Consider the following 26,054-nt stretch of genomic DNA (forward strand, 5'->3'; position numbering starts at 1 on the left):
TGCAAACCGCTATGTCTGGCCAAATATCAACAAGGACATCTGAAGCTGGACCCGCTCCTGACTTGCTTCCCAGCGAACCAAATTTGAACGCCATATTGAGACGCCTCTCAAAGCGTTCCCCACGCCGAACGGCCGGTTCTGCACCATTCATTTGGACCTATTTGGCCCACATCCCTCTTCGCTCGACTACCGGTATCTCTTCTCCTGCGTGGACTGCTTTACGCACTGGGCAGAGGTTGTACCCATCCCCGACGCGATGTTGGACTCGGACGAGCAATTCTACTCGGTTAGGTTGCCCGTTTCGGCTGCCCTGACATTGTGACCACTGACAGGGGACGCCAGTTCACATCCCGCTGCTTCACGTCTCTTCTGAAAGCTATCGGAGCTAAGCATATGATGAAGACGGCCTACCACCTCGCTGCGCACGGGATGGTCGGGCGGCTGCATCGCCAGCTAGAAGCCGCCTTTCTGTTCCCAGCCTGAGCAGCACTAGAGCGATCGGATGATGGCAGCTCAGTTTGAACGTGAGCGCGCTGAGCGCCATTAAACCAGTTGTTTTCCACAAGTCACGGAGTACAGTTGTCATTACTGAACGATTGAGCTCGCTCTTGCAGTTTATTTTGTGCGTTGCCGTATCAAGATGCCGCTCCGTGGATGAGGTCTAAAGGTAAAGATGCGGCACTTCGTTGGTAATCCTGGGTGGAGAATGGTTACACTTGAATATTCCTAAAACGCATTATGTGAGGGAAAACAGAACAGTATCGAGAAAACTTAACTTGTGGTCATGCGAATATTACTCATTATTCGGGGCTTGACGTCGCAAGACAACTGCGACGGAAATACTCTGGCAACCAATATTTCTCAACTGTACGGTTCATATGCTTTTAACTTTGAAATTATTCCGGTAACACACTTCAAGCCATGCACAAAAGCCATCTGTATCATGGGCGGCGCAGCAGATAATGACAGTGGGAGTTGCTGTTCAATTAAAAACCACAATAGGGATCAATACTGCTGTTGTGCGTTAAGCGCCTTGAAGGAGTCACTTCATTGTAAGTTGTTAAAGGAGCACTAAGATGACCCCCAATTTTTTTCTTGTTTTGATGCAAAGCATTCCCCAATGAATAAAATGAGTTCCGAAAGAACGATGAGCGTAGGTGACCTACAGAGCCGTCATAACCTGTCCAGACATGCCATGGTGACGTCACGCCTGACGTGTCAGGGTGTCCAGAACTGATGGTCACAAGAAGGACGGTGATGCCACCTGGTGTGACATTTTACAACTAGGTAGTCACCTATCCCTGTAACCATCGACCTAGCAATGGTGAGTGGTCGTTCCTGACCAGAATATTCAACATGGTATTGTTGACGTGCAATTAAACTGTTTCTCTCCACTCTATTTCTATTGTTATTTTGATGACCACAGGAAACATGTAAATTGCTCAGGAAGCGATTACTCACTCGCACTGAATCCCTCAGCGCCTCACTGAATGATCCCAATTACTGCGGGCGGTCTGTTCTGTTCCAGCTTGCTGGAATCATATCTCTGGCCTCGAACGAAAAAAAATGGGGTAGTCGAATTGCAAAATGTGCAACTGATGCTGTCTGCAGGGGCGGTGCAGAGGTTGGGGATTGTGGATCAGGTGACCCTTGCATCAAGTCCGGGTCGCCACTGTGGAATGAGCGAGGCGTATGACCGTTCAGGCTGGAACAACTTCGAGAATTGGCTCGATGGTCTTTTATTCACGCACCGGCCGAGTAGCGTCCTTCGTCTTCTTCGCCACACTGCTAATTAATGGTGTTCAGGGCTCATGCATGTTTCCTGATACTGGTGGTCAGTACTTAATACTCAGCCTACATTTTTCTTGGGGGAAACGGGGCAGACGAGTTCACGCCTTTTTCCCAGTGGTCGCCTCTCCCGTCGTCTGCATCCAGCGCCATCTGATGAATAGGGAGATAACCTTGTCCAGCGCACCCAAGATCAGCCGCGCCGCAGCACATGCATATAAGCCCTCACCCTGACGGGAGGAATCACGTGTGACGTGACCTTCTGACGCCATCCACTCAAACGTTGCCTGCCTGCGTACTGCTGATGAGGCCCAAGAAGGCCGAAACAGTTGTCCAGTAATGGCATGGCGATGTTTGAGTTACAGACATATGCATAAAAGCAGCTCTTTAAAATCCATTAACAGTGATGAATTAACAATTAAAGTCTGATAACATCCGTGGTGAAGCTGTTACATGCGTGAAGTATATTGCAGAAAGAAATAAGTGATATGGGAGGCTAGTGGAGGAACTTCATATTGTAGAAAAGCTTGAGCTTCGCAAAAAGAGCGGACGACGCATGACTCCCTTCTGCGTGGTCCGTTCAATATGGAGATACCTCCACTGATTAATTTAGGTATGGCGGCGATGACCAGCTTCGTCGCTTCATTCGAGAGCATCACACCTGTTCCCGACCTGGCAGATCTGCTACATATGTGCTTGTAGCAAGCGTAGTCATCTCCGCATTTTCCTTTTAATAGGTGTGTGAGATAAAATACGCATCAATTGTTTTTAGATTAATAAATCGACAGGAATTGTCTCTTCCAATGAAAAGGCCGTACATGGCGCGGTCGAACCATGGACATGAACTAACCAGCTTCATAGCAAATCACATATACAATATAATGCAAAAAGTACAGCCTCAAACAAAATTGCAAAAAACAGAAGCTTGCATGACAGTGTAACAAAACTGTCAGACACTAATGAATGAGATATGTATGAAAACGGGAGTCCCAGGTTAGAAGTTGTTGGTGTCTTGTCTTATTGTCTCAATTGTAGTATATGTTTATCCCAGTCCCCCTCTACATTCCCGAAAACCTTAGAGCATCGCGCAGGATTTTCTGATACGAAGCCACTTTTTGCAAAAACATGTGAAAAGATAGGGCAGCGGCCTGCATATTAGGGCATCACACCCACCTTTGAATCCCAACATTCCCGCAAGGATAACATCCTAGCAAATCTCTGTATTTGTTTGAACACAGTTGGTACAGCACATTGTTTTTTAATGTTCTTTGGAAAAGATAAATAAACAAATTCACTACTCTGCACGTGTCCTGTCAGCTCTATAGAGCAGCTTCAAATTTCACTAAAAGCCACGTGTGAAACCTAGAAGAAACTAGTGTTGAAGGTCCATATAAGTCCTGGGGCCCTATCCTGGTCAAAGTAATCTACCTCGATTACTTTAAATTTCTTCTGTCATTGGTGCACAATTGAAAAAGGCGTGAATATTAAAAGTGGTTGACACCTTCTATCAACCAATCGCCCCACGTGTTATCTTGGAAAGCGACCCGCCTTATCGGTGTTTCCTCCTGAGAATCCGAAGGCCACACGTGTGATCTGCCCGCCCTGCCTTGTTGCTTCGGTTCTTTGGTGTCGGAAACAGAAAACTCTACCGGCGAAAAAAAAGAATTTCGTGGAAAATGCGCGAAAAGCACGCTCGTAATTTCCTTTTTTGCTGTTTGTCATTTTTCTTGACGTACAGGTGTGCAAGACGGCAATGTTTGTGTGACACCGTGATTGTACTTGGCTGGCGCTGATGGCATGCAACAAAACGATAAAAGCGCGAAGGATCATTGCAAAGCGTCGAACGGACAGTATGACGCGAGCCGTAAACGCGTTTATGAGAAATTGGTTCGTGCTTTAAATCTTGAGCTTTATTTATGAGCATTTCTTTATATTTTTCTGTGTGTTCGTGTGCTCGATATGCGAAATGATAATTCGTATTTCAATATGCTTCTTTTGCTCGTGAGCTGTGGGGGTGGTAATGATACCGCAAATGAGCGTTGATATTTTTACTCAACAAACAGTGAACTTTGATTGATGAGTTTTGCTGTGCACACCGCTACGTTGCAATAACATTGATTGTACGACGTACGGCTCTGACGACGCTTCTAAAAGCCCGCCACTTTCACGCATACGATGCCGCAATCGGCGCAGAGAAACGGTGTTACGCGGTGCTTTTCTATAATTATTAAACAAAAACGAAGAAAGATATGAATATTTTGTTGTGACGAGCACATACAGAATTTATACAATAAACGGAAATGCACATGCGGACCCATCACGAAACCCATCGCCGCTCAAAGTAATCGACTCTCTTTCGCTACATTACTTTTCAGCTTTGAAACTAATATTTTACGTAATTGCTACGTCAAAATGACGTACGGCCACGGTCCGAGATTAGGGCCGAGAGGTTGCGAAGGAAAACTAGGTATAAATTTCAATTGAAACGGGCGGGATTTGAGGGCGGAGTATTTCGTGGCAGCCCCGTCCTACAGCTTGTGACATAAAGTAATCGAGGTCGATTAGTTTTGACGAGGATAGGGCCCCTGGAGAGATACTATAATTATTATTAGATCATATGTCAGGCTTAGGTCCTGGTTGGTAGCAACACAATTGATCAGTATTGAAAATTGGTGCAGGAGGTGGCCAACTGTTACAACTGTAAGAGTATCGCCTGTGGCGATGAACCTCCCCAGTCTCCAAAGTAAAAAATATAGTTGTTGTTGTTACATGGAGGTTCAGTTTATTACTTTAAAGACAGACACATAAGGTACGTGTGTACAGGCACTTGACAGCGCCCGGCCTCGAGTGTTTCGGGCAGGTGTGTGTGCGTGTCTCGAATAACCGCTCACATGATCGGTTGCTATGCGGCGTACGCAGCACCCTTCCCCACCCGTGAAAAGTGGTCAGTGGTGTGACCTGTGTCTCGGTCGGAGCGAATATCAATGTCCATCGGTTTCTGTCGACTCCGATGTGTCATCTGTGGCGTCATGGGCCGCGTTGGACGGGTCGGATGCGTGGGCTGTATAACTTTCGGTAACCGCGATATGTGCGCCGTAGCGTGTCTGCATCTGGTCAAGGTGGCGTGTGACTATACCTTCGGCCGTTTGCACTTGAGCCATGCGACTACCTAGTCCGTCAAACACGATACCAGGCATCCATACCGGTCGATCACATTGTTTGCACACGTAGACAGGTGCTCCACATTTCAAACGACTGTCCACGTCTTGCTGGATTGTCTTTTGGTTTATTAGCGCATCGGCCTTGATGATATCCAAGCGACTACGTTGCAGAAAGTTGAATAACATTTCCGCAGGAGCCTTTCCCCCATGAGCAGCTGATGGTGTCCTTCTGTGGTTATGTAGCCAGCGTTGGAGTCGGATTCCCATATGTCCGTCTGTCAGCTTTTTAAGAGCTTCTTTTACGCTTCTGGCAGCCCATTCTGCAAGTCCGTTTGACTGCGGATGATTAGGACCTGTTCACATGTGGCGAATCCCATTTCCGTTTATGAATTCTTGGAAGGCCGCACCTGTGAATGTGATGCCGTTGTCAGTTAAGATGCACGTTGGTAGTCCGAAGCGGACACATATGTCTTGACGGTCAACGGTCACCTCTGCAGTTGTAGATTTTACCCGGATACCCTCTATCCAGCCAGAATGACTATCCACAACGACTAATATCATTTCCCCTTCAATCGGGCCCGCATAGTCCATGTGTATGCGAGTCCACGGTTCGGCGGACGATGGCCATGCCAGTGGCTCTTGAGGTGGTGGTGATGATGATGCCGCCTGCTGGCACATCGGGCACGAACGTACTCGTTGTTCCACGTCTCGGTCGATTCCCGGCCACCAAATCAGGGTTCTGATGAATGCTTTTGTTGCATTAATTCCCTGGTGTGTGCCGTGAAGCTCTGCGAGCAGAGCGTTTCTTGCTCATTCTGGTATCGCTATGCACTGTCCATGCAGTATCGCGTCTTTTTCAATTGACATTTCACGACGTCTCGGCCAGTATGGTTCTAGATCCAGGTCGCCAGTTTTATAGGCCAGTCGTTCACGATCCTAGCTTTCAGCTTCTGCATAATAGGGTCGTTGAGTGCGATGTCCGCAAACTGCTTCCCCGATCTTGGGCTCGCGTCGAACATGTCGAGGGCATGTATTGCTGTGTCAGTTGTTCTCTTGGGATGCACGCTACACTGAACTGGAAGCCGGGTAAGAGTGTCAGCATTTCCATTGCTTGACCCAGCCATGTACTTCCGTGTATATTGGTAACCAGCCAGTATCAAAGCCCAAGGCTGTATCCTTCCTGCAGCTACAGTCGGAACAGGCTTGTTTTCACCAAGAAGTCCCACCAGTGGCTGATGGTCAATTTTCAGGACGAAGTTTCTTCCTAGTAGGTAATTCTTGAATTTTCTCATCCCAAAAATGATAGCCAGTGCTTCTTTTTACAGGTGCGAATAGTTCTTCTCTCTATCACTTAGTGCTCTTGATCTGAACAGTCCCAGGAAGGAACGTAGTTCCCTCACATTCGTCGGTGGCATAGCCTTAGAAATTGCATATTTTTTTGTTCTGACGGATGCAGTTCATTTCTGTCAATTTTGTCTATGTGACATGGGTCTGTGTGACCCATGTACTTTACCTGTTCCTTGCCGAACTCGCACTTCTCACGTTTCAGAGGGACACCGTACTCCCTGAATACTTGGAATACTTTCTTTAGAGTCTAGGCGAATCGGTCCTTTTTTTTAAGAAATTAAGACAGTAGTGAAAGATAGTTGGGCGTAACGGGCAAACGGGCAATGAGAGTTACGGGCGTCCCTGGGCCGACTTCATCGCGTATTTTTTCCCGCACGGCGCGTGTGCGGAGGGTTGTCCGAGCGCTTACCGGCGGGGGGAGGGCTGCGCGTGCGCCTATCGTAGCGTATTTTTCAGCCTGGGCCGACTTCTATCGCCATTTTTTCACCTGGGCCGACTTCCCTCACATTTTTTTTCCGATACAACAGGTGTGCAGTGGGTGGTTTACATGCAAGTATAGACATGCGAAGGAAAACCATGCACAAAAGTACAACTGAAAATATATTTATTAAGGTCAATAGTGCCAGGAATTATGCTGTGACTCTCTGCGGAGGAGAAAAACCCAGCCCAAAAAACCTGAAGCAGAAGAAACATATCACAATACACGTATCAAAGATTATCTGCGCGTGCGCTTATCGTTGCGTATTTTTCATCCTGGGCCGACTTCTTTGGCAATTTTTCTACCTGCGCCGCCTTCTCTGGCAGTAATATGCACAATACTGCGGCCACACTGGATAATTTGAAAAAGATACATTTTAATATCAACAATCATACTCCCATTAGAGCAACAATAATCTGAAAGACACGTACTTCATTGTGGACAGCAGAGAACATGGAAGACCATGGGACACGAATGACAAGAACGACAAGAACACAAGAGGAAATAAAATCTATAACACCACATTAAACCAAAGAAGATATTCTTAGTCAAAACAACAGAGGACACAATCTAATCTAAACCTCGCGACACAATCTAATCGAACACTATACAGTTTTCGTTCTAAGAGACACTACAAACATTACTTTGTTTTATAAATCCAACAAGAAAATAGATGTGTTAAAAATGAACTTCACCACATAGCACGCTCCTGGCCAACAACCAGCCCTAATGATATCTACCTTGATTTGTTGAAGACGGGTGCCGATAGATGTACGAGCGCGTATGTAATTAATTCTGAACATCAGAGACCCTAGAAGACCACGGAACACGAACGATAAGAACTACACGAACAGAAGATGAAATAAAATCTATACTACTACAAAGTAGATATTCTTAATGTATAATTAACTGTGAACAGAAGAGACCCTGGAAGACCATGGCACACGAACAGCACAAACACAAGAGGAAATAAAATCTATACCACTACAAAGAAGTTATTCTTAATCAAAGCAACAGAGGAGAATAATATATAATTTTAACAATCATAAAATCATCCTCGTCACATAATTTAATCGAACACTATACAATTCTCATTCTGAGAGACACTACAAGCCTTACTTTGTTTTACGAATCCAACACAGAAAATAGATATGTTAAAAATGAACTTCACCACATAGCACGCTCCTAGCCAACAACCAGATCTGATGATATCTGCCCTGATTTGTTGAAGACGGGTGCCGATAGTTGTATGTAATTGATTGTGAACAGCAGAGACCGCGGAACACGAACGACAAGAACGACAAAAACACAAGAGGAAATAAAATCTATACCACTACAAAGAAGTTATTCTTAATCAAAACAACAGAGGAGAATAATCTATCATTTTAACTATCATAAAATCATCCTCGTGACATAATCTAATCGAACACTATACAATTTTCATTCAAAGAGACACTACAAACATTACTTTCTTTTATGAATCCAACACAGAAAATCTATATGTTAAAAATGAACTTCACCAAATAGCACGCTCCTAGCCAACAACCACATCTGATAATATATGCCCTGATTTGTTGAACGCGGGTGCCGATAGATGTATGGAAGATCACAGAACACGAACGACAAGAACGACACGAAGACAAGAGGAAATAAAATATATACCACTACAAAGAAGATATTCTTAATCAATATGATTACAATCAAATTACAAGTTGTATTATAAAAAGTCTAATATTCCTATACGTGAGAACCATCACTGCAATAGCGTGAATATCTGTCATAACATTTCGAGCGCAAAAGGGAATCTAAGTTTCATATTCCAACATTACACAACTTTTAATTAATCAATTTCTTATCAATCTATCAAAATGAGAAATATTACAAATTTAACACTATAGCACAGACTTAACGCTGAAGAACAGAGGAAAACTCTAATCGGCGACACGTAAACAACAAGAGAGGAAAATAATCTATCATTGAACCATCATAAAATCGAATAATATACAATTTTCATTCCAACAAACACTACGAACCTTGATGGAGGTATCAAAGACATAGAAAATATGCACTGTTTTCATCTCGGTTTTCACTCTTTTCCTCAAAGCCGGGAGACTTTATGTCTCTATCTATATGACCAAAACGAAGCAACTCCCATGCTTTATCATTCGAAGGGTTGGGGGCTATATTCCTTCGTCCAGCAAACAGGGCGCTCTAGAGGTAAGATAAGATAGTTCAAAGGCGATATATTTTATTGTGCAGCGCAAATAGATGTCTATATTATTCGCAGGGATCACTATCTTTTCGTATCCTTTCTTTGAAACAGAAATGTTTCATCAAAGTGGTTTACAAGTCGACTAAGTTTGTACAGATGCGATATTGTTATTGAACATGTAGAGAAAGTCCAAATTATTAAATGGTAGCAACAATACTCCATCAAAAACAAGAAACAAATTTAATTACATCAATTTTTGTAATATCTTGCAACAGAAAGTTCTATATAGATGAACCACACAGAAATATCAAATGTGAAATCCAACTCAGAGGTATGAGGCATTCCCATCTTAAAGATTATTTTACTTATATCAATCGAGTGAACAATTGAAACAAATACAAGAGAATAATTATTTCAGGTAGTAACTTCACAACTCATAGAATATCAGTCGAGTGAATACTTGAAACAAAGTCAAACAATAATTCTCACGACAGGTGGACATTATAGCATTATAAACCAGATAATAAAAATTTAATTAATAAAATGAGCATAGACACGTTTTTAATTAAGTGTAGACGTGCACTTGAAAACAGAAGAGACAATTGCTCTACATTGAAAACATGGACAGATTTTGTACTCGCTACCATAGTCATCGGAAATGTGATAAAAAACTGCTTCGAAAAGGAAGAGCCGCGAAACGATTCCATTATCGCTTCATTTCAGTACGTCCTAGACATGGTCGTATTCGGAGATATTGTACAAACTATAGAACTGAAGGTTCAAGAAGTTATATGCCGAATCTACAATACAAGGGCCACTGGGATTGATGGTGGAGTTTTTGAGGTTTGCTAACGAAGAATTGAAATACACTAGGCCAGATGTAGTTGTAATCATTGCAATGGGTATCGGGTTCATCAAGAAAGCAGTCAGATCAAATTATCATATACAAGCTGTCTATATCGCACGATTCATTACGGATTTGTTGAAATTGCACATGTCTGAGATGGAAGGTACATAAAATCTTATCACATGATATGTTCCACTACCATGGCAACGCAATTATTTTCTTCTACCAGTCCCTGCAACGATGTCGAATGAGCAGAAGTTCAATATTGTTGTACAAGGTCTGATGTATCATCACTATTATCAACTCAACGAACATATGAACTGCGGTGGACCACCGGACGATTTCCATCTAATACTGTCTTGTACACCATTCAAGAACATTCATACAAAGAAAGGAAACATCAATAAGAGATTGTGCAAGTTCGTCGCAACAAAGTGCAAGTTACTGAAGCGATACAAATGCGGCGACAACGTATCGATTGCATTAATCAATGCTGGATTCAAGCGACCGATAATAGGACATCATTATGTAATACATTCCGAATTCATCAATCAAGACAACAAACGAAAACTTCAAAGATTGGAATAGGACAATTGTAATTTATCAGAATAAATAAGCATATAACTGAAACAATAAATGTAAACTTTGTCGTCATTATAATGAATTCTACGAATCACAATGAAAAACACTTTGCATTTAGCATGGCTAGACTGAGAACAGTCATCGCTAAGGAAACGAATATTCCACACTGTGTGTAAGAATTCTCATATGGAATCAGAGCTGACCATCAAATAGGTTTTACCCGACTACACTTCGTAGAAGTTCAACATCCGAAAGATAGAATTGCCGGAGAAAGATCGGTCATTGAAATTTAGAGGCATGATACATCAGTCTATGATTACAAGAAAGGATCACTAATCTTTTGTGAAAACTTCTCATATTTCATGAATTAAATTCCACAGTGCATGTATATTTCTCAAACAGTTGCACTAGCTCAGACGTAGTAAAAAAAGAAGAAAAGACGTCTTTGACAAGCAACCCGATTGGAGTGCGGAATAAATATTTTCGTCAACACAGTTGTCCGTTTGTATGACTGGATAGGAAAAATGAGCCGTCCAAGATAGGGCAAAATGGGAAATAAGGCAAGATAACTGATTGCGGTGGGAGAAGTTCAAGCGTTCGCGGCACAGTGTCATCAACTTTTACAATTGTATTCGGGTTCAGTGCCTGCGAGATAATACGAAGCCTAACCAATATACAATGAAGATGAGCGTTATGCATAACACAATGGAAGATATATTATATTAATTATAATATGCAGATCAGCGCAGGTCACACATAAACGTAGATCCAATTCACAAAATATACTCGAGATTTCCTGTAGCAATACAGGAAAACTATCACATTATTTTAGTGTCATAGCATCCGGGCACTACAAACGGAAAGGCGATACTTTAATTTTATAAGTTTTTAGCTCATAACGTTGTAAAACGTAAGCTCCACACTAAAGATCTTTTTTTAGTTTAAATTTTCAAAGTCAAAACTGCACGCTATGTCGTGGATATTAAAAGTTACGAATATTTTCAGAACGAAATTTACTTACAACTCGAAGAAAGGGTCACCCGCGTCGACGAACCCGTTTCCGGAAAAAGCAACACGCTCGCGTGCGGTACCGCGTTAACGCATCGAGCGCAGAATCGCGTTTGGTTTCGGGTACGGCATTGGGGAAACGCGGCCTGCCACGTGTTGCCGAAACGTCTTCGAGGACGGGGGTGACCCTTTCTTCGAGTTTTAAGTAGATTTCGTTCGGAAAATATTCGTAACTTTTAATAGCCACGACATTGAGAATTCGCATTATGTTATAGTGTATATAGAAAATATCAATCCATTCGATTAAATTATCTGTCATCATGAAAGAGTGCTCGTCAAAGTGAGCGAGCTGAAGCTTGCGCATTGTGAAATTACACATTCTACAACACTGACCTTAAATCGACACACCTGTTCAAATTTTAAATAAACTCTTACTTATGTGTGGTAGTCACCACTTCTCCTGAATGTTAATCGATAAATTTTAGCATTTAAGCCACAATCAAATATCTTGTATAATATCTGTGATTAACATACGGATGATACGGGAAATGCACAACTTTTTAATCTATATCTTTAAAAAAAGTGGAAGAAATAGCGTGCAGTTTTGACTTTGAAAATTTAAAGAATAAAAAGACCTTTAGTGTAGAGTTTGCGTTTTACAACGTTATGAGCTCAAAACTTATAAAATTAAAGTATGGCCTTTCCATTTGTAGTGCCCGGATGCTATGACACTAAAATAATATGATAGTTTTTCTGTATGGCTACGGGAAATCTCGAGTATATTTTGTGAATTGGATCTACGTTTATGCGTGACCTGCGCTGATCTGCGTATTATAATTAATATAATATGTATTCCATTGTGTTTATGCATAACGGTCATCTTCATTGTATATTGGTTAAGCATTTCTGATCGCAGTTGTGTGATCCGCTTCTCCCAAAATCTGATTGCCACTTGGAAATTATTTCATATACGTTTGTGTGCCGTGTGTTACGAAGATTACGTGATTAGAAATGTAGACTTTACATGCACATCATACTTGTAAAATCCTCATTTGCATCGCGACATTTGATAATAGATTGGCTTTTCGCGAAGGCTTCGTATTATCTCGCACGCACTGAACCCAAATACACTTGTAAAAGTTGATGACACTGTGCCGCGAACGCTTTCATTTATCCCGCCGCAGTCAGTTATCTTGCCTTATTTCCCGTTTTGCCCTATCTTGGACGGCTCATTTTTCCTATCCAGTCATACAAACGGACAACTGTGTGGACGAAAATATTTATTCCGCACTCCAATCGGGTTGCTTTCAAATACGTATTTTCTTCTTTTTTTACTACATCTGGGCTAGTGCAACTGTTTGAGAAATATACATGCACTGTGGAATTTAATCCATGAAATATGATAAGTTTTCACTAAAGATTAATGATCCGTTATTGTAATCATAAACTGATGTATCATGCCTCTAAATTTCAATGACCGATCCTTCTCCGGCAATTCTATCTTTCGGATGTTGAACTTGTACGGAGTGTAGTCGGGTAAACCCTATTTGATGGTCAGCTCTGATTTTATATGAGAATTCTTACACACAGTGTGGAATATTCGTTTTCTTAGCGATCACTGTTCTCAGTCTAGCCATGCTAAATGCAAAGTGTGTTTCATTGTGATGCGTAGAATTCATTATAATGACGATAAAGTTTACATTTATTGTTTCAGTTATATGCTTGTTTATTCCGACAAATTACAATTGTCCTATTCCAATCTTTGAAGTTTTCGTTTGTTGTCTTGATTGATGAATTCGGAATGTATTACACAATGATGTCTTATTATCGGTCGCTTGAATCCAGCATTGATTAATGCAATCGATAAGTTGTCGCCGCATTTGTATCGCTTCAGTAACTTGCACTTTGTTGCGACGAGCTTGCACAATCTCTTATTGATGTTTCCTTTCTTTGTATGAATGTTCTTGAATGGTGTACAATACATTATTAGATGAAAATCGTCCGGTGGTCCACCGCAGTTGATATGTTTGTTGAGTTTCAATAAGTGATGATACATCAGACCTTGTACAACAATATTGTACTTCTGCTCATTCGACACCGTTGCAGGGACTTGTAGAAGAAAATAATGGCGTTGCCATGGTAGTGGAACGTATCATGTGATAAGATTTTATGTACTTTCCATCTCAGACATGTGCAATTTCAACAAATCCGTAATGGATCGTGCGATATAGACAGCTTGTATATGATAATTTGATCTGACTGCTTTCTGGATGAACGCAATGCCCATTGCAATGATTACAATTACATCTGGTCTAGTGTATTTCAATTCTTCGTTAGCAAACCTCAAAAACTCCGTATTGTATTGTAGTAAGTATCCGTAAGTATTGTAGATTCGGCATATAAGTTCTTGCACCTTCAGTTCTGTAGTTTGTACCATATCTCCGAATACGACCATGTCGAGGACGTATTGAAATGCAGCGATAATGGAATCGTTTCGCGGCTCGTCCTTTTCAAAGCAGTTTTTTATCACATCTTCCCATGACTTATGGTAGCTAGTACAAAATCTGTCCATGTTTTCGATGTAGAGCAATTGTCTCTTCTGTTTTCAAGTGCACGTCTACACTTAATTAAAAGCGGAACCATGCTCATTTTATTGATTAAAATTTTATTATCTAGTTTAGAATGCTATAATATCCACCTGTGGTGAGAATTATTGTTTATTGACTTTGTCTCAAGTATTCACTCGACTGATATTCTATGAGTTGTGAAGTTACTGCCTGAAATAATTATTGTCTTGTATTTGTTTCAATTGTTGACTCGATTGACATGAGTTGCATTCTTCTGAGTTGCATTTCACATTTGATATTTCTGTGTGGTTCATCTATATAGAACTTTCTGTTGCAAGATATTATAAAAATTGATGTAATTAAATTTGTTTCTCGTTTTTGATTGAGTATTGTTGCTACCATTTAATAATTTGTACTTTCTCTACATGTTCAATAACAATATCGCATCTGTACAAACTTAGTCTACTTGTAAACCATTTTGATGAAAGATTTCCGTTTCAAGGAAAGGATACGAAATGATAGTGATCCCCGCGAATAATATCGGCATCTATTTGCGCTGCACAATAAAATATATCGCCTTTGAACTATCTTATCTGACCTCTAGAGCGCCCTGTTTGCTGGACGAAGGAATATAGCTCCCAACCCTTTGAGTGATAAAGCATGGGAGTTGCTTCGTTTTGGTCATATAGATAGAGACATACGTAAAGTCTCCCGGCTTTCAGGAAAAGAGTGAAAACCGAGATGAAAACAGTGCATATTTTCTATGTCTTGGATACCTCCATCAAGGTTCGTAGTGTTTGTTAGGATGAAAATTGTATATTGTTCGATTTTATGATGGTTCAATGATAGATTATTTTCCTCTCTTGTTGTTTACGTGTCGCCGATTAGAGTTTTCCTCTGTTCTCCAGCGTTAAGTCTGTGCTATATTGTTAAATTTGTAATATTTCTCATTTTGATCGATTGATTAGCTATTATTTCTCTATGTGTTCGATGGTGCGCAGGTTCGGCTCTCATTAATTGTAGCTGTTGATTGTGTTGTTTATCGTTATTTCCTTACGTCTATGCTGTTCACTTAATAAGAAATTGATTAATTAAAAGTTGTGTAATGTTGGAATATAAAACTTAGATTACGTATTGCGCTCGAAATGTTATGACAGATATTCGCGCTATTGCAATGATGGTTCTCACGTATAGGAATATTAGACTTTTTATAATACAACTTGTAATTTGATTGTAATCATATTGATTAAGAATATCTTCTTTGTAGTGGTATATATTTTATTTCCTCTTGTCTTCGTGTCGTTCTTGTTGTTCGTGTTCTGTGATCTTCCATACATCTATCGGCACCCGCATTCAACAAATCAGGGCATATATTATCAAATGTGGTTGTTGGCTAGGAGCGTGCTATCTGGTGAAGTTCATTTTAACATATCTATTTTCTGTGTTGGATTCATAAAAGAAAGTAATGTTTGTAGTGTCTCTTAGAATGGAAATTGTATTGTGCTCGATTAGATTATGCCACGAGGATGATTTTATGATAGTTAAAATGATAGATTATTCTCCTCTGTTGTTTTGATTAAGAATAACTTCTTTGTAGTGGTATATATTTTATTTCCTCTTGTGTTCGTGTCGTTCTTGTCGTTCGTGTTCTGCGGTCTCTGCTGTTCAGAATTAATTACATACAACTATCGGCACCCGTCTTCAACAAATCAGGGCAGATATCATCAGATCTGGTTGTTGGCTAGGAGCGTGCTATGTGGTGAAGTTCATTTTTAACATATCTATTTTCTGTGTTGGATTCGTAAAACAAAGTAAGCTTTGTAGTGTCTCTTAGAATGAAAACTGTATAGTGTTCGATTAGATTATGTGACAAGGATGATTTTATGATTGTTAAAATGATAGATTACTCTCCTCTGTTGTTTTGATTAAGAATAACTTCTTTGTAGTGGTATAGATTTTATTTCCTCTTGTGTTCGTGTCGTTCGTATCCCATGGTCTTCCAGGGTCTCTGCTGTTCACAGTTAATTACATACAACTATCAGAACTTCCCGCTGTTGCAATGATGGTTCTCACCTATAGGAATATTAGACTTTTTATAGTACAACTTGTAATTTTGTTTGTAATCATATTGATTAAGAATATTTCCTTTGTAGTGGTATAGATTTTATTTCATCTTCTGTTCGTGTCGTTCTTATCGTTCGTGTTCCGTGGTCTTCTAGGGTCTCTGCTGTTCAGAATTAATTATATACATCTATCGGCACCCGTCTTCAACAAATCAGGGTAGATATCATTAGACCTGGTTGTTGGCTAGGAGCGTGCTATGTGGTGAAGTTCATTTTTAACATATCTATTTTCTTGTTGGATTCATAAAACAAAGTAAGGTTTGCAGTGTCTCTTAGAACGAAAATTGTATAGTGTTCGATTAGACTGTGTCACGAGAATTATTTTACGATAGTTAAAATGATAGATTACTGTCCTCCTCTGTTGTTTTGCTTAAGAATATATTCTTTGGTTAAATGTGGTGTTATAGATTTTATTTCCTCTTGTGTTCGTGTCGTTCTTGTCATTTGTGTCCCATGGTCTTCCAGGTTCGCTGCTGTCCACAATTAAGTACGTATCTTTCAGATTATTGTTGCTATAATGGGAGTATGATTGTTGATATTAAAATGTGTCTTTTTCAAATTATCCAGTGTGGCCGCAGTATTGTACGTATTACTGAATGCGAATGTAGTTTCAGAAAATAAGTTATCTTTCAGGTCGTTGGTGCGGGGCTCCACCGCACACCTGTAGTAACGGAAAAATTGCCAAAGAAGTCGGCCCAAGCTGAAAAATACGCAACGATAAGCGCACGCGCAGATAATCTTTGATACATGTATTGTATTATGTTTCTTCTGGTTCAGGTTTTTTGGCTGGGTTTTTCTCCTCCACACACACTCACAGCACTATTCCTGGCACTATTCACTTTAATAAATATATGTTCACTTGTACTTTTGTGTATGGTTATCCTTCGCATGTCTATACTTGCATGCGAACCACCCACTGCACACCTGTTGTATCGGAAAAAAATTGTGAGGGAAGTCGGCCCAGGTGGAAAAATGGTGATAGAAGTCGGCCTAGGCTGAAAAATATGCTACGATAAGCGCACGCGCAGCCCTCCTCCCACCGGTAAGCGCTCGGACAACCCTCCGCACACGCGCCGTGCGGGAAAAAATACACGGTGATGTCGGCCCAGGCGCGCCCGGAACTCTCATTGCCCGTTACGCCCAACTATCTTTTACTACTGACATTATCCAGGTACACTTGACATCCTGGTATGCCGCGTAGCATAGACTCTATTTTCCTTTGAAACAAGGCGGGCGCCAATGCGATTCCAAAAGGTAGTCTGTTGTAACAGTACAGTCCCATGTGCGTGCTTATAACTGCAATTTTGGTGACTCTTCGTCAAGGGGAACTTGCAAGTATGAATCGCGGAGATCGAGTTTTGAAAACCAATGTCCTCCTCCAAGTGAAGCGAATTAGTCGTCCACCTTTGGCAGCGGGTACAGTTCAGTTGTGCATGCCGGATTAAGTGTAACCTTAAAATCACAACAAATACACACAGAACTGTCCTTCTTCGGCACAGGTACAATTGTCGTCGTCCAGAGTGAGTGGCTGACAGGTGTGATGATTCCTTCACTTGACTGTCTGTCTAGCTCTTCTGCTACTTTGACGCGCAATGCGTAAGGCAGAGATCTTTCTTTGAAGTTATTTGCGTGGTTTCGAGACGCAGGTGAAAATGTACAGGTTCTCCTTTCACCACCCTTACGCCAGGATCAAATAAATCGCTGAAGTCACTTGTGAAGTTCCAGATCGTGGCATCACGCGGTGTTCGCAGGACGTTGATGTTGTGATTCAGAATACTAGGCTTATATAAGGTCCCTTGATACCAAGGCTGGTCCGGAACAACCGACACCGACCACATATAGCTGTCCGTCAACCTCTCTACTCAGATGTTAAACTGGTAGTCTGAGAACACCGAGAACAGGCAAAGTTCCAAGGTAGCACGACAGTTTAATGTCGCATGGCGAAATAAGCGGCCATGCCCTGGCATGCCTCCTGTAGACGTTTTCACTGATCACACAAACTGGAGGTCCTATGTCGAGCTCCATATCGAACACAACTACAAGCCACCTCAATTTGAGCATGATTGGCTTCATCTTACTTGAAGATGCTCCCTTTAGAGTGTACTGCGGTACACTCTAAAGGGACCATCTTCACGTTCAATCAATTCAAGACCAATCTTCCCACTATAACTTTGATTACATTGGTTAATACGACACAGATTGGCTAATACATGTCCGCCCGCTACGGCACCGTGAGAAGAAATGTCCGTGTACACAGCCGTACGTGATTTTTGTTCTGTCGAACCCTGGATGGACTTCGTTCATACTGCTCCTCCTGTTGCCTCTGCTCCCTTTGCGGGCCCCCCGTGTCGGTGGGTTACAACACAAGACTCTTGTGCTATCCTCTCAGTATTGTGTGTCCCTCAAACTCAAGGTAATGTTACCTCTTGCTATATATACATAACCTATGCTCTTTGCCAAGATGGAAAACTTGTTGTTGTAAAGGTATAGTATTAGCTTTCCTTCCACAAAGCCTGTAGTGTTGGTGAGAGACAAGAACGGTCAGAACCATGCGCTTATATCGTTTTGCTTTATGGTACGTTCAGCACCGTCAGTTAGTCGGTTACATGTTTAGTTAGTTGCTCTATAAGACGTGCATCTACTGTGTGACATCAAAAGTACGCATAATACGAAATGGAATAGGCGAATAGTGATTTCACATGAGCAAGCCGCTGCTCAAAATGTGATTTCAAGGAACTGGTTACACTGTGTACTGAACCATTGAACCAACATGTTCCCCTGAATATCATGGCCTGGTCATCTGACCTGATGTATATACGTGCATAAGATGGCCGGTGCCTCTCTACCACCTGTAGACTTCTCCTTCTCGTTGTACTTTGAAGCGTACACCCTCGTTCTTTCCGCTCTCCTTCCTTTCAAAGGAATTTTTCTCACCCCTTACTCTCCTCTCGTTCCAACTTTGTTGTTACAAAAATTGTCTCGTCATGCGTTTGTTGCCAATGTTGCATTGTCACGATGTGTGTTGTGCACATGTGCTATACAATGTGGCAACAAGTTTAACTACAGCACTAACTACACTCACTGTCACTCATTAAATCAGGTTTGGGAGCTTTGCCTGTTGTGTTACCTTAGGTTCGCAGGACTCCAAAATCCTTGGTTTCAAATGGTGACGAAGTGAAGCTTTTCCGCAAATAATGTTGCCTGGCCATGCATACATGTGGTAAGTCTTAGTATCACTATGGTCACTCAATACTGTTGATGCTAATGACGGAGTGACACATATTGTGAAGCGGATGCTGCAGAATGTTGTGTTTGGCTTGTGTACATGCGTGAAATGGTGTGCCGTGAGCCTATATGGTGAGATGCTGAATTGAGTACATTGAAGAAACCTCGAACAACATGGGGGACAGGGTTTATGGCAATAAATCCGCTACTATTAATAAACGACTTACACTCGTTTTTGCACATTTGAACCTTCTTGGATACGCTTTACCTCAAAACTGTTATCCTGGAATGGGGTTATAACAGTAACCTGAAGCGCAAAAATCGCGAATCCTTTTTAATCGCCAAATTCCAGTATTTGAAGGCTCACAGTTTGAACATCCGCGGAGGCCCACTACAATTGTTTAGCCCGTAATATCATTTTTCTCGTAAAATAAAATAAGATAATGTGAAGCAGACAACACATACACACACAAATTGTAAAAGAAAGTCTCATTTTTTCTTTCCATATTTTCTTCATTTGTCTCTCACCTGAGACCGCCTCCGTCTTCACGTTCTCACGGTCCACTGGTCACCTTTGTACTCCGTTGTGTCCTCTTTGTGTCTTTGAACTCTTTTCATTATTAACTGTATTTGCATCCTTTGCATCACTCTGTTACCCCTTAGCGCCAAAACATCCTCGTCAAGTGTGTGCCTGTACAATGTTCATATTTTTGTAACCTGAGGAAGTCAAGTCTCGTGCACGAAAGCCTTGTTTACCATGTATAAATGAATAAGTTACTCCTACCGTTTAATATCACTCTTTGATTAACTCACCACCTGCAACTTGACATCGCCTATTTTTCTGCCTTCAAAAATACAGGGTGGAAAAAATACAGTCGGAAAACATACAGTGTGTTCATTAGTCCTCATACTATTTAGTTGAAATATTTTTGTTTGCACTTCCGTGCAAAAGACTTCTCTGCAATATATTGCTTCAGGTAACTTTGTATTACAGCATGATCAACGTAACTTGGTGCGTTTCAGTTCACTCGAGAAGTGAAGCGGCTTTGACCTCATAATGGCAGAATGGCGAGCTGGTATATAATGTGAAACCATTGACACGGAAGAAAAAGAAAAGACGACACAATCTCCTATCCGTTAAGTTGTCGATCTCATAAGTCTGATATGAATGATGCTTTTGGTGATAGATGGCTACTTTGCCTGGAGCAACCACGAAATAGGCAAGCAAAGTGGTGTAGTGCACTTGTAGGTAAAGTTTGCTAGAGCATGAGGAGAAGACACAAAGACAAGACTGAAGGGACAAACTCTAACCATCAAAATCCCACATTATTCCACAAGAAGGACTCCAGGTATGACAAAGAAGGCGTCAGGTTGACCGACGGATGGCGATTACAGGCCTAGTTACGGGTTATTTCGTCGACCTTCGAAACGACACGTGATGTGTCATACTTTACGCTGTACATACTTCACATTTGAGTGTCAACGGGGACACACATTCGGAGCAAGAAGAGCAAATCGTTGGGTTTGTTGATTGATTGATTTGTTGACGCTCGTCCCGTGTCAACATCCATCTGTCCTCGTCGTCGTTCGGGAACTATTCATCCAAGCAGCACGCCAATATTGGTCCAATATTGCACCCATGTGGGCTGCTAAGATTACCAATATTGGTCCAGTATGAGCTACCGATATGGGACCAATATGGGGTGCAACAAGGTTCCATATTGCGCTAGTACTGGAAGCCTATATTGGCAAGCCCATTCTGCATATATTGTGCCAATATTTTCGTGATAACTCCAACGGTGAGTCCGCGTACTAATAATGCATTATCAGGTATAATATCCACCATTGGTGTTACTTATCTCTTTTTCCCGTTTTTTGTTTATTTCTGAAGATCATCTTATTGATCAACGTTTGGTCGCGTCACAGAAACAACACTGCACCGCCTCAAGAACGAAGAAACATCTCAGCAACTGTTGCTCACACTCACACTGCTTGCAGTAAGTTGAAAGCATCTAGCATTACAGAACAGGTATCCCTTCCTATCAAACATTGTGTTTTTTACTTGACCTGCCGCTATACCGCTATCATTAGAGGAACCAGTGACATCTAAGCCTCAATGAAGCATCCGCTCACTGTCGTGCGCATGCGCATTAGTTGTAGGACGCGTGATTTAGCTCAAGCGATCACGCTCTCAGTCGGTTCGACCGGCATCACGAAGCAAGGTGGCTGCTGTTTGCACCATGTGGAAAGTGCAGTTGTTGAGTTGCAGTGCATGTCACAGTGGGTGCCACATATGTTGACTGTTTCGAACAACGTGTATCATCTGCAGGAAGTTGTTGGATGTAACGACATATTGATTTGGACATTTCACACGCTTCAACGTCCAATCTTGTGTGCTGGTCGGGCACTTGGTGCCACTATGCCAACATGGTTAAGTATTACTCTGTGCATTTTTAATCAATATGGGGTGCACACGGGCGTTATGGGGCCCAGGTATTTTCCTCATATTGGTTCAAACTTGGTAATATGGGGCCCATATTACCGACTTTTCCCCATGTTAGTCCAAACCTGGCAATATTAGGCCTGTGTTGGCAAGTTTGGGACAATAGGGAGGAAATTCTGGCACAACGGGTCCCGTACTGGACCCGTATCGCCAATGCCCAACCAATATAGGTCCATTTTTGTGTGCTGCTTGAGATAGTATGTTATGTTATGTTAAGTTGGGTTGGGTTGGGTTAGGTTAGGTTAGGTTAGGTTCAGTTGGGTTGGGATAGGGGTTATAGTAGTTATGTTGAGGATTTGAAATCTCCGATTTCATTTAAATCCACAAACGTGGCTCGCAGACTTGATTTGGATTTGATTGGTGGCTTGATTATGAGTAGAACTAGGAATGAATAACACATTCACTGAGAGATTTGAATTTGGGTTGAATCACTTTGTTTTGTAGGGATTTAGATCTGGATTGAATCACATTTTCACTCAGAGATTTGGATTTGAAGTTCCCCCTGCGAAATGAGACTTCCACCTCGACCATAATTTGCCATGGAATTCGGCCTACATGCATGAGCGACGTGCACGGTGGCTTCACTGTGCCTCATCCCTTCATAGTTTCTTCAAGTGTACGCATGGGTATGCACGACTGTGGCGCATCGCTTCCTCCGGGTCTGGCTACCCCTGCTATACTGTGTAATGTAACGCTGACCATAAATTCGCTTATACCTCCATATTCTGGCAAATGAACCACTGAGAAAACCTCGATGACTCTTCAGAGGACAATAAGTTGTACTTGGGTGGTATGGCCAGAAAACTGCAACAACACTTTTGCATGCTGCTTATGATAATTCACGGCCAGCGAACAAAAAGAAACGCTATGTCCCATCTTATTCTTCCAACAGTCCACCAATTTCTGCAGTGCTGTGCGATTATGCTGCTCTCCCATCACTTTATTTCACATATTTATTTGCATTCGTTCGTACATCCTGCACAGTAAGAAATGTATCGCCTCCCATGTGCACCGTACCGTTTCCCACAGCACAATATTTGTTCCGCAATCACATTCACATTTCTTTTATGCCACTGTGCCAATCTTAGAGCTCCGCTGAAGCAAATGTCTATATTTCGCCTCTGTTAGGAATTCAATATGTTCTGTAAAAACTCGAGCTTCGAAAACTGTGGTCGATTTTGGAACCGCTCCACAGCAGTTCAGCAGTGTTAGTTCTTCTTCCGGGTTGGCGATAGATTTGAAAGATCCGAATTTACAAAGGGATTTCATTTGGCGTGCTGAAAATAAATCCGGATTTAAATTAATTTCATTTACTCGAATAAATTTAAATCCGAATGTGACGTGGACTTGATTTAGCGTCTTCCGCAAAATGCCGATTTGATTTAAATCCGATCTGCTTCCACAAATCCCCAAGGTTGGCATGCAAGCAGCAAGAATAACACGGAGGGAAGAGTTTACTGCTGACTCTCAACCAACTCCATTTGCTATGCAACACACGTTTAAGCACAAATTAGAAGGTACACGATGGATCGGGAACAGAATATATCGACGCGCGTACAATAACCTTGCATCTGTTTCTACTGCTACATGGCAGCCTCGTTGCTTATATCGGTCACTATCACATTATGCTATTGCGCTTTTCAGAACGCTGAAGAACGCACACACAAAAAGAAATAGGTTCTGAGGTAGTAGAAGGCAATTGCATGCTTTTACATTACACTTACTTGTTCTTAGCTTATGAGATAAGTTGAAGTCGAGGAGGATAGCCATAACATGTCTGCCTGGGTGGCAAGACAATGCAATAAATAAAAAAAAGTGGTTTGTTGGTGACTTGCTTTTCACCCAGCTGTGCTTCACATTATTTTCATTTTATTGAAAACAGCGGTAGCCGTAGCTGACAAACAGCCGCTCGCTGCAGGAATTTGTTGAGGAAATACTTTCCGCACGAGCGACTTAATATATAGTGATACCGCTACTCCAATACTGAAAGAAGTAGCGAATAGGCAGCGCTACTATTAGCGTCGTTTGCACAAAATTGCAGTGACGTAGCTCAAGCGTGCGCGAACCTGCATACATATCTTCTCATTGGTAACATTGAAGGAAACAAAGGACGCTGAGCAGAAAGTTGCCGATACAATGAGCGCTATGTGCAACGCGAGCGCGAGCAGATAACTGGAAGTTGCGTATCGCTTAGAACTACGTCACTACGTCATTCTAGTGCAAACTACGACATTTGTGCGGATGAAAGGGCGAAGTGAAAAACAGACGTTATAAGTTATTCAATTTGATTTCCTCTAAAATATCTCGTGGGGTGGGGAGGAGGTCGGTTATGACGAGCATTATAAATCATGTAACAACAACAAAGTCCAAGGTTAAGTGCTAACCCGTGTATATGAACTTAATCAGGTGTTCTAATTTGCAGTTACATGTAGAGAGGTAATCAGTCAGCTGTGCTCTGATTATGCAAAATAGTACGTACTATACCCTGACTGATCCAAGATCACCCGCCTAGTGTGGTGTTCCGCTACTAATCTTCGGCTATAAGAGGCTGGATAATTTGAGGGGAAAAAGTACAAGCCAACAGAGATTATACATTTCTGGGCATTCCTTGCTGCTTTTTGAAATACACCATGCTTAAAAAAATAATAGAAAGAAAATTAAAAACGGCGAAACACGATGTAAGCCTTCATTTTTATACGACTGTGATATGCAGCAATGTAATCCATGTGGCCAATTACAAAAACGTAAAATGTAAAAATGAAAGCAAGTGTGTCTTTCAGAGTGTTCATCGTGTAATGCAGTCACACATTGTGATATAAATTGATTATTAATTGCCAATGAAGGAAACAATACAAAAAAGCATAGAACCTTGCATTGGGAGAACTGAAATGACAATTGACCAAGTCATTGTGCTGCCGGTCGCACTGTCATAATGTGTGCGTGTCTTTACATTTCATTCGTGCTACATAATTATAGAAGCGTTGATACTTTTTAACATTTCAAGCCTCTCAACAATAGATTTGCTTCAACAAATATGCTCCTGAAAAGCACAAAAATACCTTTTGGTAAAATGTCATACTGGGAATCTTGGTACTGCATCCCACTAGAAGCGCTAAAATGACGGCAAGAAGACGAAACCTCAGACATAGCCCTATCTGTGTGTTTTCGTCTTCTTGTTGTCATTTTAGCGCTTTTAGTGGGGTGCATTTTTTGTGCTCTTTTGTGATTTTTTGTCGGAGTCCAAGTTTGGGTACTTGAGTACTTGATGGAAAAGTACTCGGAAAAAACTACTTTAAATACAGTACAAAGTACACGATTTAGAATGTACTTAAAGTAAAGTACAAGTACACAGAAATGTACTTAAAGTACTAACTGAGTACTCGGTACTTCAAGTACTGCCCATCACTGGTTCCCATTAAGACTTAATGTCACGTTAGTTCACAGTCTAAAAGTCGACCCGCCCCGTGTCGTTTCGAAGGCTCGCGAAATAATTTGTTGCCAGCTTTGTATTAGTCAGATATCGGTCATTCTGCCTCCTGCTTTGATGAATCTCATTTCACGTTCATGTTGTGCTTCCTTTTTGAATTAATGCTTCATATTGTAGGATTTTCCCTTCCTCAATCTTCTCGTGTCTCTTCTCATAGTAAAAAAACGACCTGCAAGTTACGTAACCTGCATCTGACGAACATAAGACAACTTTCATTACTCCTGACGGTCTTCACGAATTCGTTCGACCTGCAAGTTACGTAACCTAGCTGTCTCCAGTACTATCAAATGCCTAAAGGGAATTGGTACAACTGGCAAGCAAACCATCACAAGTTTATTATGCTGGACTTGGAATTCAACTAGTGAATTATGCTCATTACGTAGTATAACAAAAAACGTCGTCTACTAATTTCGTCTCCCTCGGAACATTGCTCAAGACAGCACAGCAAGAACAAAGAAAGAGAAAGACAGTACTTCTTTATACAGGGCTTCCACCTAACGAAAAAAAAACAAACTATATTGTAGTTCTTAGAGCGGCCGGCAATTTGCGCGACTCGAAACGACGGTTTTCGCAATTAACTTTTCCCCTGGTTATTACTATTGTAATTGTGAATGTAGTTTGCAATAGAATTGGATAAATCCCGCACCTACTTTCTGTTTCATTAAAAAACATGACGTTGGCTTGGCAAATGTCGCAGCTGAATTGGAAAAATTCGATTTCTTGCGA

General features: G+C 41.5%; 1 protein-coding gene across 1 annotated transcript in view; it reads right to left on the reverse strand.

Annotated features, from left to right (window-relative positions):
* Window positions 1–26,054, reverse strand: part of LOC135379032 (caspase-3-like) — a 179,280-nt gene that overhangs the window by 63,203 nt on the left and 90,023 nt on the right. The window lies entirely within an intron of this gene.

This window comes from Ornithodoros turicata, chromosome 1, assembly GCF_037126465.1.
Source record: "Ornithodoros turicata isolate Travis chromosome 1, ASM3712646v1, whole genome shotgun sequence".
Taxonomy (NCBI): Eukaryota; Metazoa; Arthropoda; class Arachnida; order Ixodida; family Argasidae; genus Ornithodoros; species Ornithodoros turicata.